Source organism: Poecilia reticulata, linkage group LG9 (assembly GCF_000633615.1).
Source record: "Poecilia reticulata strain Guanapo linkage group LG9, Guppy_female_1.0+MT, whole genome shotgun sequence".
In the NCBI taxonomy this organism is placed as follows: domain Eukaryota; kingdom Metazoa; phylum Chordata; class Actinopteri; order Cyprinodontiformes; family Poeciliidae; genus Poecilia; species Poecilia reticulata.
The window spans coordinates 10,986,624-11,013,935 of NC_024339.1; the positions used below are offsets into that span (position 1 = coordinate 10,986,624).

Consider the following 27,312-nt stretch of genomic DNA (forward strand, 5'->3'; position numbering starts at 1 on the left):
ATCTATGATACAGAAAAAGTTCATCTTCGTTCAAGGGAACTGTGTTCTGTTACCTAATGCATTGTGGGTAAACACAACCCAAACAAATGTGTACCAAGACAGCTGGAAAAATTGCATAAAACAAGACAAGGTAAAGGCTGTGGTAGAAATTTTGTCAGGCAAAATATCACAGTTGGGTCCAGATACACACAGAAATTCATGGTACCATAAAGTGTGCCAGTTTCCTTCCTCTAAAAAGCTGTGCTAGTTTCACACCAGATGTAAGGATACTGACACCTTCCAAATATTTCCAGGAAATCTTTTACCAAAAGTCTTTGGAATCATGAAGTATTTTTCTTTTTTTTTTTTTGGCAAATGTGAGATCAGCTTTTGAATTTTTTTTGTCATCTGTGGGGGTTTTTTGGCATTGAACTCTCTAAAGTGTTATTTTTGCCTGCTCTCTTACTGTTATTTCATAAACAATCAACTTGAATGGAGGAAAGTGAGGCCTGCAGAGCTGAATGAATCATTGATGCTCTCCTGGAGTCATTTTGATTTCCTACTGACTCCTGGGAAGGGTCAACCCTGTTCCATATTTTCTCCATTTATGGAAAGTGGCTCTCACTGTGGGTCACTGGAATGCCACAGGTGTTCAAATTGCTTTTTTTTTTAATGGTTCCCTGTAGCAGATACATGTCCAACTTCAAAAGATTTTCATTTGATTACATTTATTACACAAAACATTTATGTTCAGTTTTCAGCCCAGCTGAATACAGTTGAGTAAATGGGAGTCAGAGGCTTTGCCTATATGCTCTATAAACATTTATACCTGTGTTTCACAACTCATTCTTTTCAGAAGAATCTTTATCTATTCCTCATCAATGTTATACTTCCAAATGGTCCCTGTTAAATGTCTCCTGGTTTTACAGTTTCTGTCTCCATTTTTTCATTTAAATCATGTCCTTATTTCCTCCACAAACTAGAAAAGTCACGTCATTGGTACTGTTTGGCACCACCTTTGTGCACCCCATTTTCAAATCTACTTTTTAGCATTCACAAGTAATTTTCACTGTAGCTGCTTGGAAATAACTTAATTCAGACTCCAAGTGGTGTATAATTCTGAATCTCAGAATGCAATTACCACAGGGGCCACCCTTGTTATTTCTCCTCCACGGTAAAGCTTTTCTCTGAAATGAGAAGATTGGATGATATGAGGAGCCATAAAATGTCTTGTGTATCGTGTATTAGAAGCAGAATTCGCTGAATGGACCCATAACTTGGACAAGAGAGGGATGAATGAGTGTTAAAATGTGTTCAGTTAGACTGCTTTTCCTAGAAATGTTGCAAATGTGTTTGTATAGAGTATACTTCATTAAGACTGACATAAAAAGATATATTTTGCAGCTATTCTTTTTGCAGAAATCGTTTCAACTGTTATTAAAATCATTTCTCAAAGCAAAAACTGCTCTGTTTACCTGTCTCCATGGGAATTACGTTCTTCTTTTTCTAAGTTAAAGATTGTTGTTTCAGCAAATAAAATAATGTTATTCTGTCTGGTGTAGCACTGAGTTTTTCAGAGTGATAAATAGTGTCTGCGCTCATAAAGTTGGAACGGTTTACACATCAAGCATAATCAGATATTATATACTGGTGACATAAACATAAATGTTTCCTAATATGTTTGCAAAAACCCAAAAGCAGGATGAAACAGAAACACTGCTGCTGGTTTAAAAAGAGGCATGTTAAGTCACTGAAGGTAGAGTTCACTCTTATTTACTGTAATTCATCCTGCAGACCTGATTGTCCATGCAGTTCTGCAGCCCACCTTCAGTGGTCATTGAATAAAAAGAAAAAAGAAAGAATGATAGGACTCTATACTGTCCTTATACTTAATTTGATTATTTTTGCCAATCAGGTGCACGTCATGGTTAACTGTTGCTGTCAAGCGAGAAGCTCTTGGGTTCAAATCCTAGCCTAGGATTGCATGGAGCTTAATTGTTCTCCCTGTAAAGTGGTTTTCTCTGGATAGTTTTGCTTTCTTCCACAGTCCATAAACATGAATTTTAGGTTAATTGGTCTCTCTAACGTGCCCTTAGGTTTTAGTTTGTGCATGCATGGTTGTTGTCTAATGGCAAACTGTCCAGGGCGACTCAGGTATAGATAATGTCAATAGCTTCTGTTTTTGTTTGGCTAAATTGTTCTTTCCTGTTACATGGGTAAGGTGTTACCTTACTCCTAATTAAAATAACAGAAAGATAGAAGGTTCTAATGGTGAATTGGTGAATACTTCAACAAGTTTCTAACCCTCCTGAATCTATCCAACTCTTTGAAAACTTTTTCAGTTAATAACTTTGACCTTTATACTTTGCCGTTTCATAATGACAGCAATCTTGTAAAGCTGTTGAAATACCCAGCATTATAAAAACAAATTACATCTGCTGCACAGATTTAAAATCAGTGTTAAATTTATTTCACTTAACGTACTTGATTAAGTAGCTTCTAGGAAATGTTACAAATGGAGGCTGTCTGTCGACATGCCGAAAGAAAATGATGAGGATTTAGTTCAGCGCCGTCACAAAAGGTTCACATCAACAAAAGATAAAAGATGTTTTTGAGAATTTCATGGAAGCTGAAACATTCAAACACTATTCAGCAATGTTTTTTTTATCCACTTCTCCAACAATTTTCTGTGGCTTCCATTAATCTTTGCTTGAATTGTGTTGTGTGACTAAGGATCTGTCCACAGTGGGCAGCATTCATGTTCATATGTTTTGTTTAATTGGCACAGGGGTGAAAGCTGGCAGGCAGCAATCCTGTTTCTTCAGAGTATCAGCATTCAAATGCATTCAGTTCTCTGAGGATGTTTTCCTTTCAATTTCAGCCTCTGTGTAGAAAAACAAGAGTTAGAATTGAAGCGGTGAAACCAGCCATGCTTTGATGTTTTGGACATTTTTAATTCACTTTGTTTTAAAAGTAGTCGTTACCATAGACTACGGTGTTAGTCGTTTCTGTGATCTCTGCTTTATGCCACTAACATATTTTTCACGACTACAGGATGCGTCTTTCATCATGGCCGTTTAAGAAATGAGGGGCTACTCACTGCATCAGCTAAGTAACTTTTTTGTATTATTATTTACCCGTTATTGGGTGTGCTTTTTTAATCCTACATCATGTTTAATGATCAATAAATGAGCAACTTGAAAAATTGACAAGCTATGATCAAATTGCATCATTCAGGATTGGTGCTCCATAAATGTATTTATATTAGGGAAACAGTGATAAAATTACTCATCACCTCTTTTTTATTTTATTCTTTTCATACGACAATCAGAATAAAAGGGACACTTTTAATCAGACAAAATCTGTCAGAGAAATTAGGATTATTTGTGTAATTGATTCAGTCGGTGGTCAGATTTAACTATATGCTGGCCTGATCTAGTGTCCAACGTCATGACAGAGTTTACTGTTGATTCTCCAATGATGTTGTTCAGCAGTGGACTGTTTCACTGAGATGACAGAAGCTCTAAAATGCAATCACTCTCCTGAAGTATGGAGGGAATACAAGAGCTGAGTGCCTTCACGCTTAATTTCTTCCTATGAAGGGCAAACTTGACAGTAGTGGTCAGCATTAATCAATCACAGAGCACAAACGGATCGATCCAGGATGGCGCGGCGCCGTAGACATCGCACCTAAAGGAAAATGGATCTGCTGTCAGAGGTTAAATGTGTGGCCTTCTGCTTCAGTCTCTCATAATTATTAAAATCATTAAGTAAGTATATTTGCAGCAGTCCTTCACAGGTCTGGAGTGACTGGAACTTCAGACTCCATTACCCTTTTGGGTTTTTCTGCATCATTTCTCAAAAACTGATAGATGAAGCAAATAAACTGCCAAAAAAATATCTTTTGTTGTTCCTAATAACTGTCTAATTTTTTAAAGTAGTTATATGGTTTCCAGCTACTTTATAGGCTGTGCAATTATTGTTTATTAACACAGATAGTAAATTAGCCAATCACATAGCAGCTGCTCAATACATTTATACTTCTAGACAAGGTAAAGCAACTTGCTGGAGTTCAAATTAAGCATCAAAACTGGCAAGAAAAGAAAGTAAGATAACCTTGAGTGATGCATGGTTGTTTTTATCAGAGGATCTGGTCTGAGTATTTCAAAAACTGCAATTTCTAAGCACAACCTTCTGTACGTTTTCTACAGAATCCATACACAAAACATGCTTTGTTGAAGTCAGAGGAGAATGGGCAGAGTGGTACGAGAAAATGGACAAATTGCAGCAGTTAAAATAACCAGGTGTTACACCGAAATGTGTTTATCACCTTCTCTAAATGCGCGAAATGACGATGTGTTAACAGCAACACAATATGATGCTTCACCATTCCTTCTATAGAGGCTGGTGGAGCATCATGAATCTGCAATTGACAGATTTGCAGCAATTACATGGTATAGCATTATGACTCATGTTATCTCATTTAGATTTAGCTTTTTGCTCATTTTTCATTCACATTCCCATTTATGTGTTACAGACTACAATACGACATTTCCCATCCAATTACCTCTGCACCACTATAGTATTTCATCCAAGGCTTTCTTCATAATCATATCCTTCAGTAAAGGGTTCATTCTTTGAGTTTGTTATGCGAGTATTGTATTAAGAATGTCACATGTTTTTTTCCCCCCAAAGAAATAAATTGTATGCTCAGAGTTTGATGCACTTCAGTAGCCGGAAAAAATAATCAAGTTATATTTGAGCCCCTAAAAAGAGGAAAAAGGAATTATATTATTGTAAGGTGTTACATTGGACACTCCACAGTTGAATAAAATCAGCTACATTCCCCCTAAAAATGTACTTTTTTCACTTTTTATCATAAATTATTGAGCAAGAATTTGTCTTAAAGTTCAACAGAGACTGAACTTGGCAGTTGCTTTCCATCCATTCATAATAAGCAAGATGCCAATCCAGAATCACTTACATTTTAGCGGAAGAGATCATTATTTTAATTCACTTTGGAACTTGCAGAGTTTGTCCTATCTTTTCTATTTGTGTCTCAACCCTTCATCTCAGGTCAGTCTCAGCGGAGACCCGTTCACTGCCTGCCTGTCTGTCCTGCATTGTCAGACACTTCAGTGATTATTCAAATAATCCATCTGCCAGTCACTGACAGTCATCAGGATTTTCCAAACAGCTGCACGGTTCAATGTAAGTGTTTTGCATACTTTTACCTTAGCATATGGAGGAAGTAACTCTGATATTTAATTCAAATGTTTAAGACAAGAGACACATTTAAAAACTAACGGTGCAGGCCACTGGCCGTCAAGGACACAAGTCATCTGTTTTAACCACATGCTGCATATCTTCCTCTTTTTTAGTGTACAGATATCGTGTTACATAAAGGGCTCCCTTGAACACTGTTTGTGCATTCTTTTGTATGATTGCAGACACTTCTAGAAATGAAATAATTCAGTTTTCATTAAGATATATTTTTTAGAAAGGACAAATACAAAGATCAGTTTTGAAAAAACATCTTTCATGGACAAGGTCTTAAAGTCTTGATCATCTTATAGCTATACGGATGTAATATAACAAGATCTGGTGGCACTAAATCTCTAAACGTTGAAACAGCACTAAATTTATTGTTGGAAATTAATCTCAGCAAATGACATCCAGTTGATGCATGCATGTGAATTGTAATTGTAAGCTAACCCATTCCCCAAATGTACTGTAGACCTGGGTCTGACACCATGAAAATAATTTTAAGTAAGAAAGTAAGTCGTTTTTAAGATTTTATAAAATTTCACTTTGTTCCTTCAAACAAGCACTGGAAGCACAAAAAAAAAATCATATTTGGGAAAACAAGGAAACTAAGAGATGTTTCTGAATATCACTCAGCTTTTTCTTAGAAAAGGGTCACTTCAGGAGTGGAAAAAGCTAAAAAAAAATCTCCCTTGAAGGGGCCTCCTTGTCTTTATGTGGACAGACCTATTCATTTTGTCACCAGGAGTTCTTCTTCAGGAGAGGAGATAAGGCCTCTCGCGCTCCTCCAACAGGGCCTCCATATCAGCAGATTCAAAACTCAATCAGCCCTGCAGACGGCCAGAAATACCTGGGGAGAAAGAGGAAATCACTACCTCGCATGGTTTCCTCTCTTTTTTTAAAGGATTTCATTTGATCTGTATCACTTCCTTTAACCGTGAAAATATGTTTCAGGATGTCAGTGCTGCTGCAGTCTTATCCTCAGGTGTTTCTTGCCTGAATAGATGTAATGAGGGAGCTCTGCTTGGATCATATGGTGACTTACAAAATAGATCAGCTCAGCTTAGTTACTTTTGCTTTCTCATCTACTCTAGATAACAATTAATATCAAAGATAAAAGAAAAGGGAATCACAGCATTCCATTTTTACTTTCCACATAAATTATTGAGTGCCAGGATGAAACTAGTCACTTTCGCAGGAACTCAGAATTTCTCAAATACCATTCAAGTCTCAAATTTTCCTCCAGGTGCATAATGATTAATTTCCAGACTTTTCTAATCTGCTCTGATGCTGCAGATGTGCTCAGCTCTTTGCCATCGGTCAGGATTGTTCTACGCAGAGCCAGAGGAGGTAACAATCAAACCGCAGTGGTTCAGAATATTAATAGGAAAGCTGCTTCCATATGCCTTACTTTACTTTTAATTTCTAATCCACCACCAAAGGAGATGCACTAAAGACATTATTTGGGAATGTAAGCATCAAGTGTGTGTGTGTGTGTGTGTGTGTGTGCGTGTGTGTGTGTGTGTGTGTGCATGTGAAAAGCAGCATTTGATGTTGGCTGTGTTTGCAGTTGCAGTGAAATGCACAGACTGCAACACAGAGACAGCGACATTAGAATGTGGTGAAACTAATCCTTTTACAGTGTCTGGAAATGTGTCTCCTCTTGCGAGCTGCATCCTTGATTCTGCTGAGGCTGAGTCGCCACGCTTACAAAATATGTATTTCTTAGCCTTCCCTCTGTTTCTCCTGCCTTCTTTTGTCCTTTAATTTTATCTACAGTTGACACACGGTTCCTGTCACTGGGATTTCTTATCAATGGCTGACCAGAGCCCCACCCTCTCACACCCCCCCAGCCGTGGCCACACGAGCGAGCGCGGATCGCTGCTGCTGCTGCTGCGCACACGCAGGCGTGCAACACACAGTGTGAGAGGATGTGGTGGGAGTATAAACACTATTTTGTGCTCTAAAGGTTTGAGCGAAATCCCAGCTCAACTCCACCCCTCGTTTCACAGCATGAAGGGGCAAAAGAAAGGCTCATGTTTGAATTATTCACACCACGTGATTTCCTGACTAAAGTGACCAACAGAACACTTCATACTCAAAAAGATACTCAAGCAAGAAAGAAAAAATGATGTTGATTGTCAGCGCACACAAGAAAAACACACATTACTGGTAAGTGATTGCTGTGCTTATAGCAGGTCGATCTGTTGTCTTTCTTGCGTGGGACTGAAAATTGACCATCGTTTGGAGCAAATTCAACAGCAGCATCCTTAGATGAGGCTTCTACTGTTATGCTTCAGTGATTTTTGCGTATTCTTCACACAATGCTGGATACCCATTCATGTCAGGTGTGGAGATGGCAAAAGGACCAAAACGCCTCCGTGGTTTGAACATGACAGCTACAGCCGGAATGAAAGCAAATTAAACTGGTTCAAGAGCAAAAGTGAAAAGATAAATGACATGGCAGCAACACATAAATGGTGTATTTATATAGTTAATATTTTGAACTTTTTTTTTTAAGTTTCCTGATAAGACATGTGTAGACATGTACACCCTAATATTTGCTCTAATATGTCCTCTTTGTACAAGCTTCATTAACATGGTGATTATTAGATCTTTAATTATAAAACCAGAGGTAAAATATGCAAAACATGCAAAAACTTATTGTGTAGAATGTAAATAAAGTAAGAACAAATTATTCCAAAACTGAGTGAACTTTAGGTGCCTTTAAAGTGCTTTATTTAGGGCTCAGTAACATAGTGACTGTTTTCCAGTTGGATCATTTGGGGCTCAGACGCCAGCCATGCAAAGTATATGTTTTGGAAAGATGCTGAACCCTTAATATAATACTTCCTGTAAATATTTTTTCTGTTTGTTCTGCCAAAATAAAACTCAGGATGCCTGATTTAAAAATGAAAACTAACTGACAGTGATGGTGTGGTTGCATTTGTATTGTGAGAATACACAACAAAGACCAACAAAGAAAGCTAATAATTCAATAAAACTGTCATAACGGTGTAACGGTGTTGAAGCAAATAGAGGAAATTCTCGATATCAAACGTCTGTAGGACAGTTTTCATGGACGCGACACGTTGCTGTGGCGTCTTTTCTGTAAATACAGTGACGGGTTTGAGGGTGAAACTTTATTAAGATGTATGTAAATTAACCAGAAATCTATTTTTCATCACCTTATTTCGTGAAGGTGGTTTATCTTCAAACTGAACTGATCTATTTAAACCAATAACGCTTTGACTCCGTTTACTGCTTTCAGTGACAGTTTTTGCACCTGCCTCTCAAAGGCTTCTTCCAGGCGTGTGATGGCGGCCTATTATAACTTCTTTTCGATGTGCTGACTTCAGATAAGCTTTACTCCAGGCTTGCAGTGATGAATGTTGGAGCGAATGACAAATGACAGGTAGGGTAGCCCTTGTACGAGCTGAGTCAGGGAACCGGCCAGTCTCATCCCAAATGATGACATTTCATTTTGACTGGTGCTTTTTTGTACATTATAGTAGCTGCTGAGGTAATTATCAATACGTCTTGTTGTCACTTTCTTCTCTCTCCGTCTTCCTTGTCTATCCCTCTGTGCTATTTTCAGTTCCCCCTAAATCCATCCTCCGTAGAGCTCATCTGCTTTTGCCCGCTTCCTTTTTTCCTCTCTGTATCCCATCGTTCTGTCATCCCTGACTCACCACAGCACATATCGGTGGATAACTAATGATAATGGACTTTGCTCCCTGATGTGGGAATTCTGCAATCAGCCACTCTGCATGGCACGTCTTTGATGGCCTTAATTTTCTCAGACTTGAATGCCCCTCAAGATCATCAGCAGCGAGGAGACGGAGCACACAAACAAGCGCCGCTAACAAAGAAATGGTGATTAATTCTGCCGGAGACGACGCTCCGCTTTGATGCAGCGGTGATTCAATCAGCCACGGCAAATACTCTGCATGTAGAATAAATCCTGCTTATGACCTCCCAATCTTGATTTCACTCTCATATCAATGCTGATTTCACAAAGATACAGACAGCAATAAAACATAGTTTTCCCACCAAAGCATGACTCAATTATGAGATGTTTCTGCGAGATTTCTTTTCTCCCAAGCTTCATCCTTTAAATGTGTCTGGAGCAAATACGTTTTGATGACTCATACACTTTCCTACATGGATGGGGAATGAATTCATCAACCAATGATATCCTTGGTGCGTGAAGATGAAGCATTTAGTCATTTTGAAGAGCTAATTATGTACTTAATAAATGGCAAAGTAAACAAACTAATGATGCTACCACTCAAGGAAAATATTCCACTCCCACAAACATGATTTCAATCATCATTTTTCCCCTTTAAATTCCAATAACTGAAAGAAACCTCAGCCTGTCATGCTCCGGTACAGGACCAAACATTTTCTCCTTGGATCTCTGAAAGCCGTCGTCATTATAAAACAGCTATCAAACATAAAAAACATGTCATACTTTTTTAATTTGAACGTATTCTGTGACTCAGTAAAACAAACTTTGAAGCTGGATGAGTTGTAATTGGAAAAAAAAAATCACTTTTTTTTGTTGAACTGTAGTAACCTATGGTTAGATGTTATTGATTTTTAAAATCAGATTTAGAGGGGGGGGAAACATACATCTGAAAAACAAAAAAACATTTTTTTTTTGATATATCAGAAAATGTAAATTTTTTAATACTTTATTCAAATTTGTTTACATGGTAATATTTTGTGGTAATATTTGTTGATATTGAGAGAATGCCTACATGTAAGACTGCAAGAAAAGTATGTTTAATTTTTCACTCAATAATGAGTTGTTTTTTTTAAGTAAGGATAATTAATCATGAAGCATAAATAATAATGACAAACTTGGGTTGCTGTGCAGTTAGGTCTGACTTTTTAAAAATATTTCTGGAAAATTTATATTTAGAGTCATTTAAAACTTTTTTTTTTTACGTATTTTTATTTTGTAAAGTGCCTTGATATGGCATGCTGTCAATTATGGATATATAAATAAACAAAATTGAATTTTTATTTAACCAAGAACATTGTAGTGGGAAATGAAACGTGTCAAATAATAAAACGATGGAAGACTAACTTTTTTTTAACGTTTATTTTAAAAATGGCTTGCCAAATAATACTCATGCCCTTCTTAATGACTAATGGTAAATCTTTACTTGCGTGAAGCCAGTCAAACCAGTCTAGCATCCTTGTTGGCTCAGAACTTGTTGACATCTGTGGCTTCACAATATTGTCTAAATTGACGTCTTCCTAACTAAACACTGTGTTTAATGATCTCTTGTTGACCGAAAACAAAGTAAATCTAACCTAAGAGAGGCTGCTGTGAACTGCTGACCAAAACAAAACGATTCTGTATTTATATACTGCAAATGACCAACAAATCTTTGACTTTTATCAATCAATCAATCAAATTTTATTTGTATAGCACATTTCAGCAGCAAGGCATTTCAAAGTGCTTTACATAATTAAAATAAAAACAGAAATAATCAGAGAGAGAGAGAGATTAAAAAAAAATAAAAATAAAAAAACAACGTCGAAAAGAAAGAAGAAATTAAATACATTAAAGACATCAAAACCCGCACTCTAACCCTAATTTAGCCATAAGCAACTCTAAACAGGTGAGTTTTAAGTTGAGATTTAAAGGCACTCAGTGTTTCAGCTGTTTTACAGTTTTCTGGAAGTTTGTTCCAAATCTGTGGTGCATAGAAACTGAATGCTGCTTCTCCTCGTCTGGTTCTGGTTCTGGGGATGCAGAGCAGACCAGAACCAGAAGATCTGAGGGGTCTAGACGGTTGATACAGTAATAACAGATCTTTAATGTATTGTGGTGCTAAACAGTTCAGTGATTTATAAACTAACATCAGTATTTTAAAGTCTATTCTCTGAGCTACAGGGAGCCAGTGTAGGGACTTTAAAACTGGTGTTATGTGCTCGATCTTCCTGGTTTTAGTGAGAACCCGAGCAGTCACTAATATTATGAACACATATTGCCACCTTCCTAAAATAATTGCCTAAGTAATTTTTTTCCAAAAGTGATTTTGAAACCTGTTTTATTGCCAAAGTATGATTTAGTCAGAAAAGAATATTTTTTTGCAACCATTGGCCAAAAATGCCTTGGGTCATTATTTTAAGTAGGTGACGATATTGATTATTTAGCGTACATTTTAAGCCTGGGGGTTGAATGCTGCTTCTGAAGCACTCTGCACAAAACTCTTATACTGTGTCTCTTTCCCCTGTCACTGCAGAGCAGCGCCTGCATCAAAGCCAGCTGTCTTATGTAAATCTTACAGCCCAGTCTTGGAAGAATCTGGTCCGCTTGACCAGCCTGACCGTGTGATCCAGCCTGAATCTGTGGCTGTTTGGACAGAGACAAGGCGGATTTCTTTCCCATGAATCGTTGTCGTGTTCCGTCTTTAATCTCCTTCATCATTCCCCGTCGCTAGTCGACACGTCACTGGCAGAAAATAACACTTGACGTACAATCAACCTTGGGAGGAAGCAGAGAGATATTTGTAGTACCACTGAGAAGAAATGGGAGCTAATCAGAGGCATCTGCTGCTCTCTGGGTGCCAGCAGCATCTAAACACGACATCAGCCAAGCGCTTGATGAGTAAAAATATATTTTGCACATGGTCATTTTTTTGGCTTGTCCTTTTCAATATTATCCGTCTAGTTTTTCAAGTGTTGCTTTTGTTTTTGCTGCCAGCCATCAAATCTCAAAATCAAAGCCAGAAGCCTAAGGCAGAATGTTATTTCTCACTGAGATACTAAAAACACATGTCCATCTTTTCACAATGCAGTTCTCGTTGAATTGTTTGTGACTTGGAAGCCAATGGTGGCCACTATTTTCCTCCCTCTCAGTTCATTCCCAGAGAAAAAACACTTGAAAGATCTCAGCTGAGAATATTGGAAGACAAGAAAAATGGGGTTGGAGAAAACTTTCAAAAAAATCTTCAGGGGTGGCTTATCGTATTATTTCCTTGGAGTGCAAAAGGGAAAAAGTAAAAAATTCACCTGAAACATATGTAATATTTTATTCCACTGTTTATGATAGAAAATGAGACATTTCTCATTGTAATAGAATCATTTCTTTTTACATTTATATATCATTAAAACGTTGCCTGTTAATCTTCACTGCCATCGCAGCGATCAAACTCTTCTTAGAATCGCTGACCAGCTATTTCCATTTTTCCACTGGTGTTTTGACAATTTATGTTTTTCTAATGAGCTTCAAGTCTTTGAGGTTGAAAGTCCTCCTCGCCATCACCCTAATCTTTAGCTCCATCCACATATTTCTATTGGATACAAGTCGGATTGTACATTTTTAATATAACTTCCAGCAAGAAGAAACACATTGGAAAATGAAAAGATTACTCTAAACGTAGATTCAAAATATGAGCTGTGAGCCCCAATTTCAGAATTAATTATATAAAATCCCAATATATGATATTTTTTACCTCTGAATTATAAATTCACAATTTCATGTATGAAAAAATATTTGTTCTGTAAACTATTGAGATTTACATCAGAATTTGACTAATAAAAATAGATGTGCTTTTTTCAGGACCATGTTGCTGTCAGACTGATGAATCATTTTCTCTTACATGCATCATCTGACTCTTCCTGTACCAGCAGCAGCACAAAGCAGGAGTCTGCACCAACATTTACGTAATTTAATTAATCAAAAATGCAAAGCTTGAAACTTTATAACCTTGTTTGTGGGTTGTGTGTCTTCCAGATTTGAATTTGCAATAAAACACAAATAAAACCATTGTTGAAAGCTAATTTATCTCGCACAGATAAATGCCTAATATCACTATACAAGCTTACCAATGAACCATTTCTTCTTTAGTCAAACAAAAAAGTTTTTACAAGGATTTTGGTCTGAATAAGTATTTCCTATAGTCAAACTACTGTTGACCAAAATAATGTTTGCTGCCAAATTGATATTGATAAATCAGCTTAAACATCCACTTTGGGTGTTTTTACCATTCAACTAGTTGAATTTACCATTCACAGAAAGACTGTAGCATTACAGTCTTTCTGGTAGGAACAAATATGTTTACCGTTTCTAATCTATTGCAGATTGCTATTATACCCATTAAGTTTTGAAATATTTCAGGAATCACCGATCATTCATGTAATTTTTCTGGAAAAAATACTTCTTTATAAATGTGGGCTGACCGTGTTGTTGTCGTCTGTGAGATGGTAGTTTAGGTCTGAATATTTTAGGTAATAGGCTTACAAAGTTTTTGCACAACTTTCACACAGAAAGATTATAGCATTACAGTCTTTCTGTGTTTAAAAGGATCACTTTTACTATCTATTGTGTTGAACAGTTGCAGATAACTGCACCATGACTTATAAAAAAAACATGCAATAACTTTCCATTTTTAACAGAGCTTTGCAATATGTAGTGCAAATTCTACATAGGTAGAAAAGGCTAAGGTGAAGATTTTATTTACCTCATTAATTCAACTTGATAAGCTAAATGTTATGCTATGAACAGCATTTCCTGTCAAACAAAGCTGCAGTTACACACAAACATTTATTATCTCGACATTAAAGAGTCTAAGATGTATTTCAGTCATATTTTTGCTGTTATTTCAGCTATGAAAACAAATACCATAAACAGCAGCAGCACTAGATTTTAGTTATTATTATCAATATAAGGCAACAGAAAGGAAAGGTGCGAAAGACAACAGTTGATTTTTGATGTTCACTACAAAAGCCTTTTAAATGCTAGAATGTTTGATTGTACAGTGAAGGTTGGAAATATCTATTTTAATACCATTAAGCTTTATTACGAATACTACAGGATTATTGCTGTAGCTAATTAACTGCAGTGTGGAAAGTAACAGACTTAGTGCAATGGTAAAACTAAGTATGTGTGAAAAGATAATCACCTATTGGGAAATTTGATTCTCATGTCACTTTTTTTTTTTTTTACAAGAAACTTTAATGTTAAGCATTTTGCTGACAATGAAGCCAGAGGTGGAACTCAATTTAAAAAAAAATTATTTAAGTAACTGCATGGTCTCACAATTAGTCACATTTTAATCGAAAGCCATATTTTGACAAAATAAACATTTTCAATTCAAAATAATTTTTTGCTGCTGAACAAATAGACATATTACATCAACAAAAATATTAACTGTTTCTAATCTATTGCAGATTGCTATTATACCCATTAAGCTTTGAAATATTTCAGGAATCACCGATCATTCATGTAATTTCTCTGGAAAAAATACTTCTTTATAAATGTGGGCTGACCGTGTTGTTGTCGTCTGTGAGATGGAAGTGTAGGCCTGAATATTTTAGGTAATAGGCTTACAAAGTTTTTGCACAACTTTCACACAACAGTGGTCTATTCCAAGTCTCATCAAATTATGTTTAAAACAAAAATGAACCTCCAGTGGGCTAAGAGAAGTGGTTTCTGTTCTTTGGAGAAGTCGCTTGTGTGTAAGACGCACGGGGATCGGGACTTTTTGTATTTTAAAGAAAATGCAATTAATTGCTCTTAAAAAATTAACACATTAAACTGTATGTGATTAAACAATCAAAATTAAAGTGTTATTGTGCCAGCCCCAATTAAAACAGATTTTGTGGCTCAGTTAATAAAATGACAAAAAGTGGAAAAAGTGCCTGATTAAAAAACTAACAAAATCCTATAAAGCTCTGTGATAGACTGGGTCGCCTCTAGCCCAATGACCGCTGGAGCTAGGCAGCAGCCCCCCTAGCAAGAGTAAGAGATTATTGTTAAATAAAACTAAACAAAGGTGTCTAAAAGTCTGACATTACCAGCAGAGACAAAAATAGCATCAGAAAAACTCATTTTGGCCCCAAGTTACAGTGGATATGTTTTGCTTAATGACCTAATGATTCATCAAGTCTTGCTGCAGTGTCACATCGCAGAGCACAGATGGTGGTAAGGAGAAAACAGTGTCTTCCCCACAGTTTTATGTTTTAATCTGGTAGGAAACCAATTACGCTTGACAGATTTAATATTGCAAGATTGAGCAGGACTGAGACACAATGTAACTGCTCCCTGTGCATTTTGACACGCCACATTTGTCATCACATCCAAACTGTCCCTCGCCAAAAGGCAATATTTTCTGACTGGTGTTTTCGAATGGTTCACAAAGTGAATAGGCATCAACTAAACTAATAATAAGACAATTTCCTCAATTGATTTTGACTGTTAAGCCAAAGGGTTCACTTTTAAAATCCTTTGGTTGCACTTTTTAACACATGACAAACCAATCTGACAAATCTGGGAAAGCAATACCTGCAAAAACTTAAGACTTACTATGCCGCATAGTCATTGTTTCATTTAAAATCCAATGTGCCAGAATCACTCCTTATAAACTGAACTGCTGAGAGTCTGTAAAAAGGACCATAAAACATCAAAACAGCAATGCAAGGCATAGAGGAAAACTAAAGCTAAGTGTTCTGCTGTATGCTTAAATGTAGATATATTCACTTGCTTATTCAGCAAACAGCTTCAGATGCTTTCAGAACTAATAATATAGTCATCTATTATGTTAGACAAGCGAGGACTTGTAATAAAACTCTGGAAGACCGTGTGGCGGTAAAATGCAAAGTCGGAGAGCCGAGTTAAGGTGTAATGGATGGAAGGAGAAAGAGGTTCTGTTGGCAGCAATGGGCGGGTTGTGTTTGGTGAAGGTATCACAGGAAAACAGCATAAATACCCATTAAAGCAAATGTTTAGATGTCTTTTCTTTTTACCTGTGATTTATGATGTAGAAGACAGTAATTAGCATTTCCAATAAACAATTCCTGGTTTAAGTCTCAGACTAATATATCTGCTCAACAGAAGAAAGCTTTCCCAAGCTATGTTATTTATTTAAAATGAAGCGAAATGTACAGCAACAAAACTAACTAATTTCAATAAGCAAAGGATGACACTTTTCTAACTTCCTGTATCAGCTAGCTGTGCTTTAATGCTAATAAAAGCTTTATGCACACCGTTGAGCAGACATGTCTGTTGTTCCCAAATTCAGATCAAAATTCTGAAAAACTGTGAGGATTAAATGGAAATATTGTCAAAATACTTAACTGTGTAACTTTTAGTACGATAAGATTTAGTGCGTGTAAATAAAAGTTTTTTGGGTTTTTTTGTGACAGTGGATTCTTGTCTGGCAAAAGCTTCTATAAATGCAGCTTTATGGAAATTGGCACTGAATGTAAATGAGGAGTCGTATAATTTATGAACAGCTCAATTACATTAATGACTTGGAATGAACAAGGAGACTATTTAGCAGAGGCAGACAATAAAATCCTCAGCATTTTTATTACAGTGCAACATAAAATTTGACTGATAGCAATTTTTGTTGGTGTTGTACAAAACAATTTTTTTAATATTTCCAGTACTAAACGCCAGATGAAGAAACAAAGTTCTGTAAAAACTTCTTTTCTGACCCGACTGTCAAACGCTGATTAATAATGTAATTGATGACTAACGAATCGGTTCTTGCCGCCGTATTACTCAGCATGCTCGACATCAAGGACGAGATGGCAGTTATGATATTTTCTCCACCAAGTCTCCCTGGAACAGCGCGGTAGATCATTAATCTGCGAGCAAGCACGTTTTTGAATGAGTTGCAAATAGACCCTAACTGCCTCCCTGCAGTCGCTGCCACAAATCATTATCACTGCACCGATTAAAGCAGTGAGTAAGGCAACCCCCCGCGGGGGCCGCTGCTGTCTGTCTCCTCCGTCCTCACCACTGACCCTCTTGTTAGGCCGACTGAGCCCGGTGGACAGAGGAAAACAGGATGTGCCGTCGGTGGTGTCTTTGCCAGGAGCTGGCTCACTTTTGCACAGTGTGAGTGTAAGAACGTCGATGGTGTGATGTAACGAAATGAGATTATCAACATGGCGTCAAGACAAAAACAACAAACGACCATTAATCTCAGTCCCTGAATTAAAAGCTCACACACACTACATGTTTAAATACAGTTCATCCAATGACTAACTTCATGAACTGGCTCATTAGCAGAATACTTGAGGATGGTCTCATTACTCACCACCACACTTAATCAGTTTTCTCTTCCAAATCTCTGAGTGTGTTTTTTGGAGTGTGAAATCACTCAAATGAATTGACTCTTCATTTTTTTTTTTTTTTTTTTTCTGCAACGTAATCGCTGGATAATGGGCTGAGAGCTAAAGGCGTGCTTGCTAATTTCACATCAATTAATGCTATTCAGAGAGAACCCAATAATTGATTGCTGCAACACCAACAAAACCCAAACATACTGCTTTCATTTTCAGTGCAATTAGGGACTTGGGATTTTAGATCTCATCATAAATCTTAATAAGGAATCCTTGCTTTAATAAATGGTGAATAAAGCTCTGCATGTATTTTTAAACTCTTTTATTTCTGTTTCTACTGTGGATCTAAAAAGTGCACACACTCCTTTTAAAATGTCAGCTTTTGTCACAAAGTAATGAGACCATGATTAATTATTTAAAAACATTCCCTGGCGTTCATTTGGAATAAATCCCATCCAATTTCACTGACTAGTGTGGGAGGAAAAGCAGAAACTGAAAAAACTTTCAATAATGTGGTTGCAGAAGTCTCCACACCTTTAAACTAATACTTTGTTTGAGCCACCTTTTGATCCATTTAACATTTAGCCTTATTGGCTACATGTTTAACATCTCAGTTCAGCTGTTTTTGTAAAATTTTCTGTCAGCCATCCATCAATACATTTTCTTCCGCTTATCCGGGGTCGGGTCGCGGGGGCAGCAGCTTCAGAAGGGAGGCCCAGACTTCCCTCTCCCCAGCCACTTCTTCCAAGGCGTTCCCAGGCCAGCTGAGAGACATAGTCCCTCCAGCGTGTCCTGGGTCTTCCCCGAGGCCTCCTCCCGGTGGGACGTGCCCGGAACACCTCACCAGGGAGGCGTTCAGGAGGCATCCTGACCAGATGCCTGAGCCTCAACTGGGTCCTCTCGACGTGGAGGAGCAGCGGCTCTACTCTGAGTCCCTCCCGGATGACCGAGCTTCTCACCCTATCTCTAAGGGAGAGCCCAGCCACCCTGCGGAGGAAACCCATTTCGGCCGCTTGTATCCGTGATCTCGTTCTTTCGGTCATGACCCAAAGCTCATGACCATAGATGAGGGTGGGAACGTAGATCGACCGGTAAATCGAGAGCTTCGCTTTTTGACTCAGCTCTCTCTTCACCACGACGGACCGGTACAGCGCCCGCTTTTCAGTCAATTGTTGGAAAATTCTACATCCTAAATCTATAGATTGTAGACAGGTTATGAAGGATGAAACTAACTGCAACAGTGAAACCCGTGGTGGTGGCAGAATTATGGTCTGGGGTTACTTTTCTTCAGAGGAAACAGTTTTTTTTGTTTTGTTTTGTCAAAGTGTGTAAAATCATGAACATTTTTGAGTATTGGTGTTAGTTCAAGCATACTGCCAAATCAATAAAAGAATGGCTTAAACAGAACTTTTTTTTTTTTGAATGACAAAGTGAGACAAGAGATGTTCTCACAAATATCACCAAGTCAAGATGTTGAGGTGAGAGTCTCTGAATCAAATTTTACTAAAACGTGCTATAGCAAATACAAATGTATGTAAACTTTTGAATTCGAGGAAAGTTACAAAAACAATTAGATTAAATAATGTAGCTTCCAGCCACTTGGGGAAAAGAAAAAAAATAAATAAAATAAAATAAAGTTAGGCAGCATTTGTGGCTGTCTAACTGAAAAATTATAATGCCACATTGTAATTGATCCTTTTTTCAGATTCAAATATTAAATGAGTAATTGAGTAATTCCTCTCAGTGGCTATGGTAAGTCAAAAATATTATAAAGGCAATCATAGTTTCAATAAACACCTTTCAGCCAGAGTGGTCAGCTACAATGCTGTTTTTCCTTTCCAATAATAGAAAACGGCATCAACTACATGTTTTTTTTTATTTTTCATCCTCATTTTATTTGCTCTAAAGTTTATATATTTACACTTCAGGTCTGTACGCTGCGAACATTTGAAAACCAAAGTCAAGTGACTCGTTTGTTCACACAATCCTGACCAAAAAAACTGGTTTTCAAAACAATCCTGCTTTAGTTTCTTAAAACACACAAGAGAAAACTCTGATCCAAAATCCTACAAACAACAAGAAACGACTATAAAAGAAGTGAAAAAGAATGTCCCACTTTTCTGATTATTCCAAATTTTCTTTATCAGATCCAGTTTGCTGACAGAACTGTGTTGAAAATAATACAATTAGATGGTGGAAAATAGATTTGTGGAGGAAAATCTTGTTTTGCTGAGTATTTCAAAGTCATGGGCAAAGCGCCTGAAGGACAGATTTAACACCTAGGAAGAAGAATGGCCATCTCTGGTGCATTCACTAACAGGGTGATGAATGAATTACAGCTCCTAAATTTAGCCAGGCAGCCTACCTTGAAATCAGGCCAGACCTCCATCTTGGGAACGCAGACAGGCTGCATATTACGTCAGAAGCCGCGACCTCCATTTCTGCATTAAGGAAATAGAAAGATTGATGTCTAAACAAGCATTTCATGGTTGCCAGGATAATATGTTAGAACGGTGTGTTGCTCATACATTTGTCTGACTGACTGGTCATGGTGAGCAGCAGCATCGGGATGTATAACATGAATATAAATATAGTTTTAAGGTAAACTTTTATCTCTTTTGGTTAATATGTAATTTTCTTTTTCTTCTGGAAAAAAAAAAATAAAGACAGTGAAGACCTGATACAGTGAGTGAATAACAGATATGATTAAAGTCCAATTTTCTCTTAAAAGTTATCACATGTTGTCACATTGCAATCATTTTTACTGACTTTATGATATAAATAAAGTATAAATACATTGGAAAGTCATAGTTTTTGTGTGCTGCTGGGGTTTCTTTTACACACACACACACACATATTATATATATATATATATATATATATATATATAACTTCTGCAGAGCTGTTGAAAAGGAAAGCCACTTCTGGTCATTTACTTTAAAAATACTTTTTTTCCTGATTATCACAGAAGCTTAAAAATATGATCTTACTCTATCTTTATTTTTTATGTCTGCTGTTGCTTTTTCTTTGACCCTGGAAGGTGAGAGTGAGGTTATATTTCATTTTACAGCACACATAGTGCTCCACTCGTTTTTTTCCCCCTCGACCTTGAGAAGAGAAAGACTTACAACACACCTACACAATGTACTTGAATATATATGAGGAGCTGGCTGTTTAAAGCTGTCCAGCTCTTAATCCAGGAGGCTACAAAGGGAACTTCCCCTGCTTGTGATCAGATTTGGTGTTTTTGTAAATTCAGCAGCAGAGACATTCTAGAAACCACCTCCAGAAAACATTAATCTCTCTAAAGCAGAGTTTTTCATAGGTGCATCTGTTTTCTTTTAAACAATTCCTGTATGCAATGCATAAAACTAACTGGTGGTATTTTCTGGTTGATAAAATAATCTACAAATTGAAAGAGTGGTATATTCTAACAATATAATAATGTGTGCACTGTGATATTCAGGCAACACACTGTAGAAACAGAATCTTACGTATTTTTGACTTAGTTTATAGTGCAAACAGAAATTAGACAAAAATACTTGTAAGATTTTTTATTTTCCAATATATAGCAATGTCATCATTGTACTTATGTTGTACATAATGTTTCAGATAAACAAACAGAAAAAGTATGGGAAATAAGAAGATAAATAAATAGCTTTTTGCACAACAAATGGCTCACTATTTCGTTTTCCTTTCATGAGGTTTGGGATTTCTATCCAACCATCTATCCATCCATCTGCCTGCTAAACCCAAAAATTCTCAATGAAAGAGCAATTTTATTTTAATGCATTTTTCTTCCATGGTACAATATAAAAAGGAAAGTAAAAATTGACAAAAAGCACGTCATTTGCACATATTTCCTTTGTAAAAATGTTATGCATATTAAAATGTAAAGGAAAAACTAGAGTCTTTAACATTTCTGGCCAAAGTTTTTAAGAACTACTGTAAAGCGTCTAAAGAGCCGCTGATTGCAGAACCCTCTCCTCCACCAGAGAGCTGTCACAGTCTGAATATGAAAATAAGCTGTTCTTTGCACATTCTTGTTCTTTTTTAATTTAAAAAGGCTATCTGAAATTGAAGTGTTGTATGAGTAAACCAGTTTCATTTCTGTATTTGGTTTCTGATTTACATTTGTGCTTCAGGGTTACTTTTCTCAACAAAACCACATGAGTTTACACAGAACAATCAGCAAATACTGAGTGGTTTTATTCCCTGAGATTATGCATTGGCAACACATTGAAATACAAAATGTAATTTTAATACTAAATCTGCAAAGTAAGCAGACAAAAGAAATAATAAGAACTGAGAAACGCTGCTAAATAAATATTCCCTTTGAAGTTAGAGATAAAAATAGGTAGAGGGAAAGAATTCATGTTTTAAATACAAGTAGACTGGATAAAATGTTTTTGTGTGTGTGTGTGTGTGTGTGTGTGTGTGTGTGTGTGTGTGTGTGTGTGTGTGTGTGTGTGCGTGTGTGTGTGTGTGTGTGTGTTTCATACAAATTAATACAGTTCAAAGTGATGATATGCTGCATGATTAATTAAGAGAAACTCTTTGTAGCATTCTACTTCATAATATTAAACTTCACACTTTATACTTCTGCTCTCAATCTTCAAATAAATACAAGACCCAAAGTACTCCAAAGCATTAAGATTTGATGCACGCCCCTCTGAGGCTAAAGAAACAACTTTAATCCAAATTGCTGTAATACTTCCTTTTCTGGAATCATCAATATGTGATTATTGTTGCTGCCAGGGTGACAGTATGTCTTATGGGGCGTTTCTGAATTTGAAACCGCATGGAAATAAAGCTGAGTCTTTAATAATAATCTGTCTTTTGACATCATTCATGAACACAGTTTGGTCATTGACAAGACTTTGGTCATGTCCAGAGTGTACCAGCAGTAATTACGTTTAATCTTTTTTGTGTCCGGCGTGCTTTTGTTTGACATCAGGCTAATCCCATAAAAGCATCCAAACAGTTCGAGTGTAATTGCAAAGCAACTCAAAGTGTTTTGATCTTTGAAAAGCATGCAGGGGATTAAAATATACAACAAACATTGTAAATTAACTGTCATGACTGAGTGACAGAAAGTGTTTTAGACCTGTAGTATCTCTTTAATGGCGTCCAATGAAAAGTTCATGTTGCAGTTTCACAAATCAGATGGATTTTATTTTATTGTCATTGTCTTTGACCTGCAGGAGCTACAGTGCATCTAGAAAGTATTTACAGTTAAACTAAATATGCTACAAGATCTCAAAAAGGAGTGCATACTAACCTCATAAGATGAATAAATACTTACTTCATGTTACTTTAAGAGCTTAAATAGGTTACTACATTGTTGATGATTACAGACATATTTTAAGTAAATTTACCAGATTTTCTCATGATTCTCATCCTCATGGTTATTGTGACATTTTTATTTATAGACTATGAACTTCATTGTTCTACCAGCTGGATTTTCTCGAGCTACTTGAAAACGAAAAACGTCCATAAACTATCACAATGAGAGCATTTTTTCCCAGTTGATCCAATTCCGAGCAATGATTTTACTTTTTTACTTAAATTTAGAAATCACTGACACCATGACATTTAAATTTTATATATATTATAATTACATAGCGTATTGTCCGGACTATAGAGTGCACATCACTATAAGCCGCACCCACAAAGTTAAAAAACAAAACAAAACAAAAAATTGGAAACTTACATATTTAAGCTGCACCGGTCTATAAACTGCTGGTATCTCCGCCGCTCTCGGTTTTTCACAATAAATCTGCTGTTATGGACGCAGCCCTGTGTCTCCAACGCCGAACCATGGATTTGTTCACGCTGAGCTTATGTGCAGCGGCTATTAACTTAAAAACGGCATCATATGAACGTCTTCGTGTGGTTTCCATGATGAGGGCATATGAGTTTAAAAACATTTCTCTGTCGTGCCTGCTGCTAGCATGTGCTTGTTCTAAATGAAAAGCAACACTCTCTTCTTTGATTTCCAATTTTGACTTCCAACGATTCACTTCTTGCTAAAGAGCCCCCTGGTGGTTGAAGAAAAATAAACAGAAACGCCGCACCAGGAAGCCGCATCGTTCAAAGTGTGGGGAAAAAAAGCAGTGGCTTATAGTCTGAAAATATCATATATTAATATAATTATATATAAATTTGCTTTTTAACTTATACACCATCAGGATCTTGTCCAACACACCCAGTTTTTTCTGATGTTTCTTCAAATCAAATTGTAATACAGTCAAAATTAGGGCACTGAATTTTACTTATCTCCAAACTAATTTTGCTTTATGCTTAAAAAGAAACCATGATATAGGCTATTAGTCCAGAATGACTGAATGAAACTGAGCAGCTCAAACATATAGTCTTGTGTGGTCTGAAATCTTCTTGGCTTTTCAATGTGAAATAAAAAACTTTTCTTTGTGTCTTCACTGTTGGGTGGTGAGTCAAACGTCCATTTAAACTACAAATGAAAAGAGAGAAAAGTGAATCTCCATGAATCAGCAATGTGTCAGCACGTCTGAGGACAGAAAAGCCTCTTCATGGTTGGCTAGGTTTGAAATTCTCATATTGAATAGGGCAGAAGGTTCTGCCCAGGGCTGCTAAATCATAGTGAAGAGGTCAGTCTTCAGCAAGATATTGTCTTCAGTTTGCAAAGAAGATTTTTCTGTGACTCTTTAAAAAGAAACAGTCTAAGCTAGAAAAAACAAAAACAAAAGCCGATACAGTTAATCCTGGCCGTAGGCACCCCGGGCATGCTAAGCAAACGTACAATGTTGAAAGACAAACTGGTGGCTTCTTTTCCATGTGGCGCTTTGGGAAGTGACACACTTGATTAGACCCCACATGTCTGCATGGGTATTACAGATGACATTAAGAAAGCTGCTCTTCATCTCTATCACCAAATCCGCACAGACGTGACTCACCAGAACCCCCACAATGCATTGTGCCCGAGGCCTGCACACCCCATCCAAAAATAAAATAAATTCCCTCCACTGGCCTGAAACAGCAACAACAGAGGCAGGTTTTTATTCAGTTTGTGGCCTCAAAGCTCTGCTTGCAGCGTTCCAGGCGATGAACGCTGTGAGCAGCTGCAGCAGCAAGTGAGAGGACAGATTTCCTCTTGTGTTGGGCATCCGTTCCGACCATGCAATGTGCTTTTCTGTGACACGTTTACACTCCATTGAGTTACGGTGCTCTTAGTCCTGATTTAGTGCTGCAGCCTTTCTCAAACATTCCCTGCCAGGAACATGTCGGCACGCTGATGTGTAAAACATTGTTTGACAGAGAAGCACTTTCTTTTGCTGAAAAGAAACTTTAACGTGACACAAGTGTTCAGCATTCTTGAGTCGAGATTATCTCCTTTTAGGACGTATTTAACATCAAAACAAGCTGTAATTCAGTCCGCAAAACCTGTTATTCTGAAAACAGCAAATCAAAGTGAATAATGCAATGACTCACAAAGCACAACTGAAATCCTTTGAGAAACAAAATAGGCTTATGGGTGTATTTCTGCCTCAAATGACTATCTTATGCATTTCCAATATAGTAATCCGAAGGTATAATCGGTAATTTACACAAACAACAATATATATTTTTGTAAAATGGGCGATGGGTTGCATTGTTTCTAGGTTTAAAAAAAAGACCTTCTGGATTTTTGCCATTAGTATTTATAGTGTACAGATGCCTTTTCTACAAAGCATTTTAACACATTACAGAGATTTGTCTCTAAGAATGAAAATCACACTAAGCGGTGCTAAAAAGGAGTATATAATTATTTGGTTTTCATACACTCATTATGTATTGTGTATACATAAATACCCAGCAAGAAAAACAACCAAAAAATCCTTTTCAGATCAAAATAATTAAACTTATGTAATAAATTGATGTAATGCACAAGAGCAAATTAGTGGTTAAAAAATTGTATGTACATTGGTCAATGCCAATGTATAAACAATCAAGTCTCAATAAATCTAGTAGCATGAAGGTATTTTGTGACAACATGTTTGTTTTGTTAAGTTCAGCTCAGAATATCATAGTATAAAAATAAGACAGTGCCACAACACTGTTTAGACTGTTAGACACTTAAAGCACTTTATCTCAGAAAAAGTGTTTGTGATAAAGTGTTGACTGTGGAAATGTCTAATGTTTTTTTTTAACAATGTACTTGCTAAATATAACAAAGTATAAAATAAGTCTGATGTTAGGTGAGCTGCTTAAAGTCCTGTCTTTACTTCAGAGCCAGTTTTATCCTGTAGATCAATGGTGATAGCAGATTGGGCAATGCAACCCAAATCCAATTCTTTTGTCTACTTGTGACCCATATCAGACTTTTTCATGGCAGTCTGAACAGCCTAATTCTGTTTTTTATTTTTATTTTTTTTACCCACAAAACATCCTACTTGTGCCACTTACATATGTACTACTAAGTTGGATATATATCAGAGTTTTCAAAGTGTCTGCAGTCAGAACAGTCATGACGCATTTCATCCGACTTTTACATCGTAGCTCTGCAACAAAAGAAATCAGACGCAGTAAATCTTAACATAAACAATGGCTGAACCAAGACGTTTTCTCTTTTTTTTTTTTTGTTTTGTCTTGACGTGATCTTGTCATCATGACAGTGTCGGCTCCCATTGCCCAAGAACTATAAAGTCAATCCATAGATGGTGGCATGATCCACTAATACTTCCATTAACGGTGCACTGTTGTGGCCAAAACAATGTCCCACACAATCTCAGGCATGTCTAGTAGAGTAAAGCATCAACTCTATTTATCAGTACTCACTAGAATAGTGATCCAAAGTGGTCCACATTTCCACAAATGAGTATCTCTGTCCCAAAAAACAGAAATAAATTGTAACGTGTATTACCATCTTGTTGAGTTCTGGTTTTACCGCATCTTCATAATGACAACTAAGAAACTAAGAAACCACAAAAAACTGTTCCTTCTTTAAAACCTTCATCTTTTAGAGTAATTTAAGCAAACAAGTAGACAGGTTTTACTTTTACAGCTTTAATTTCCCATCATATTTGCTTATGTTATAAACTTAAATTTATAGAAAAGACATGATTTTTTTTTTTTTTTTATCCAATTGAAGCTCTTTTTAAGGAGGAAGGATACATTGTCTTGTACAAGGTTTAGTCATGAAAAATGTGTTCCCAAAGGTTTCAACAAAAACATTCAATGTAAAAGAAAATTGCGAAGCAGCAACTGGCACAAAAACCGCAGCATAAATCCTGTAACACAAAACAGGCAAGTTGTGTTTCATGTCACATAAAATAAGCCCCTTCATATTTAAAGCATATTGCCTGCGTCATTTCTTCGTTTGTTCAGTTTATTCAAGATTAGCACGTGGGTAATCTTTTAATGCACTTTATTCATCAAAGTCAAAACGCCGTCTTGGGTTGACTTTAAGAGTGAAACCAAACAAACAAAGCTGTTCAGACATCACTCTAGACAAATAGCCCTACAAGGCACCCTTAATGTTTCACAATAAATCATACAGCAAAGAAATGGGTGGCAAATGGGTGCACACTTCAAAGCCCTTTTAATGGCTTGACATCTTTTCAAATCACTACTGTCAACTTTTCCAAACCGCTATCATTATTTCCAGCAGCTTTCTTGGTGAAGACATGACAGGAAAAATACATGGCGAGGACAATTTTCTCCTAAAAGATCGAGTCTTTGTCACTTTCTCATGCTTATTCATCCAGATGAGTGAAAAAGCAGTAACCTGATCAAACACGTTGAAAGCATCTTGGAGTCTCCTTTTTATGTCTGAAAGCTGCACACAACCTTGTCGGCTTAGTTAGCTTCCCACATGGTTTGCAAAAAAGTTTTCATTGCAGTTGCATTATTTGATAAATGTAATGAGCTCCAAGCAGTTTCCATCATCAAAGCTATTGTAGTAACTTTGAGGAGACTGTAATTATCACTACACTGCTTCCGTTTTTCTGTTTAGAC

The 27,312-nt window shown here is 36.7% G+C and overlaps 1 long non-coding RNA gene across 1 annotated transcript; it reads right to left on the reverse strand.

The window, feature by feature from the left end:
* Nucleotides 1-5,544: 5,544 nt before the first annotated feature.
* On the reverse strand, nt 5,545-23,237 carry LOC103469861 (uncharacterized). The gene is made up of 3 exons (XR_534417.2): nt 23,051-23,237; nt 19,703-19,778; nt 5,545-6,094 (listed from the first exon to the last, which is right to left on the reverse strand). It is a non-coding gene; the product is annotated as an uncharacterized LOC103469861 (long non-coding RNA).
* Nucleotides 23,238-27,312: the final 4,075 nt, after the last annotated feature.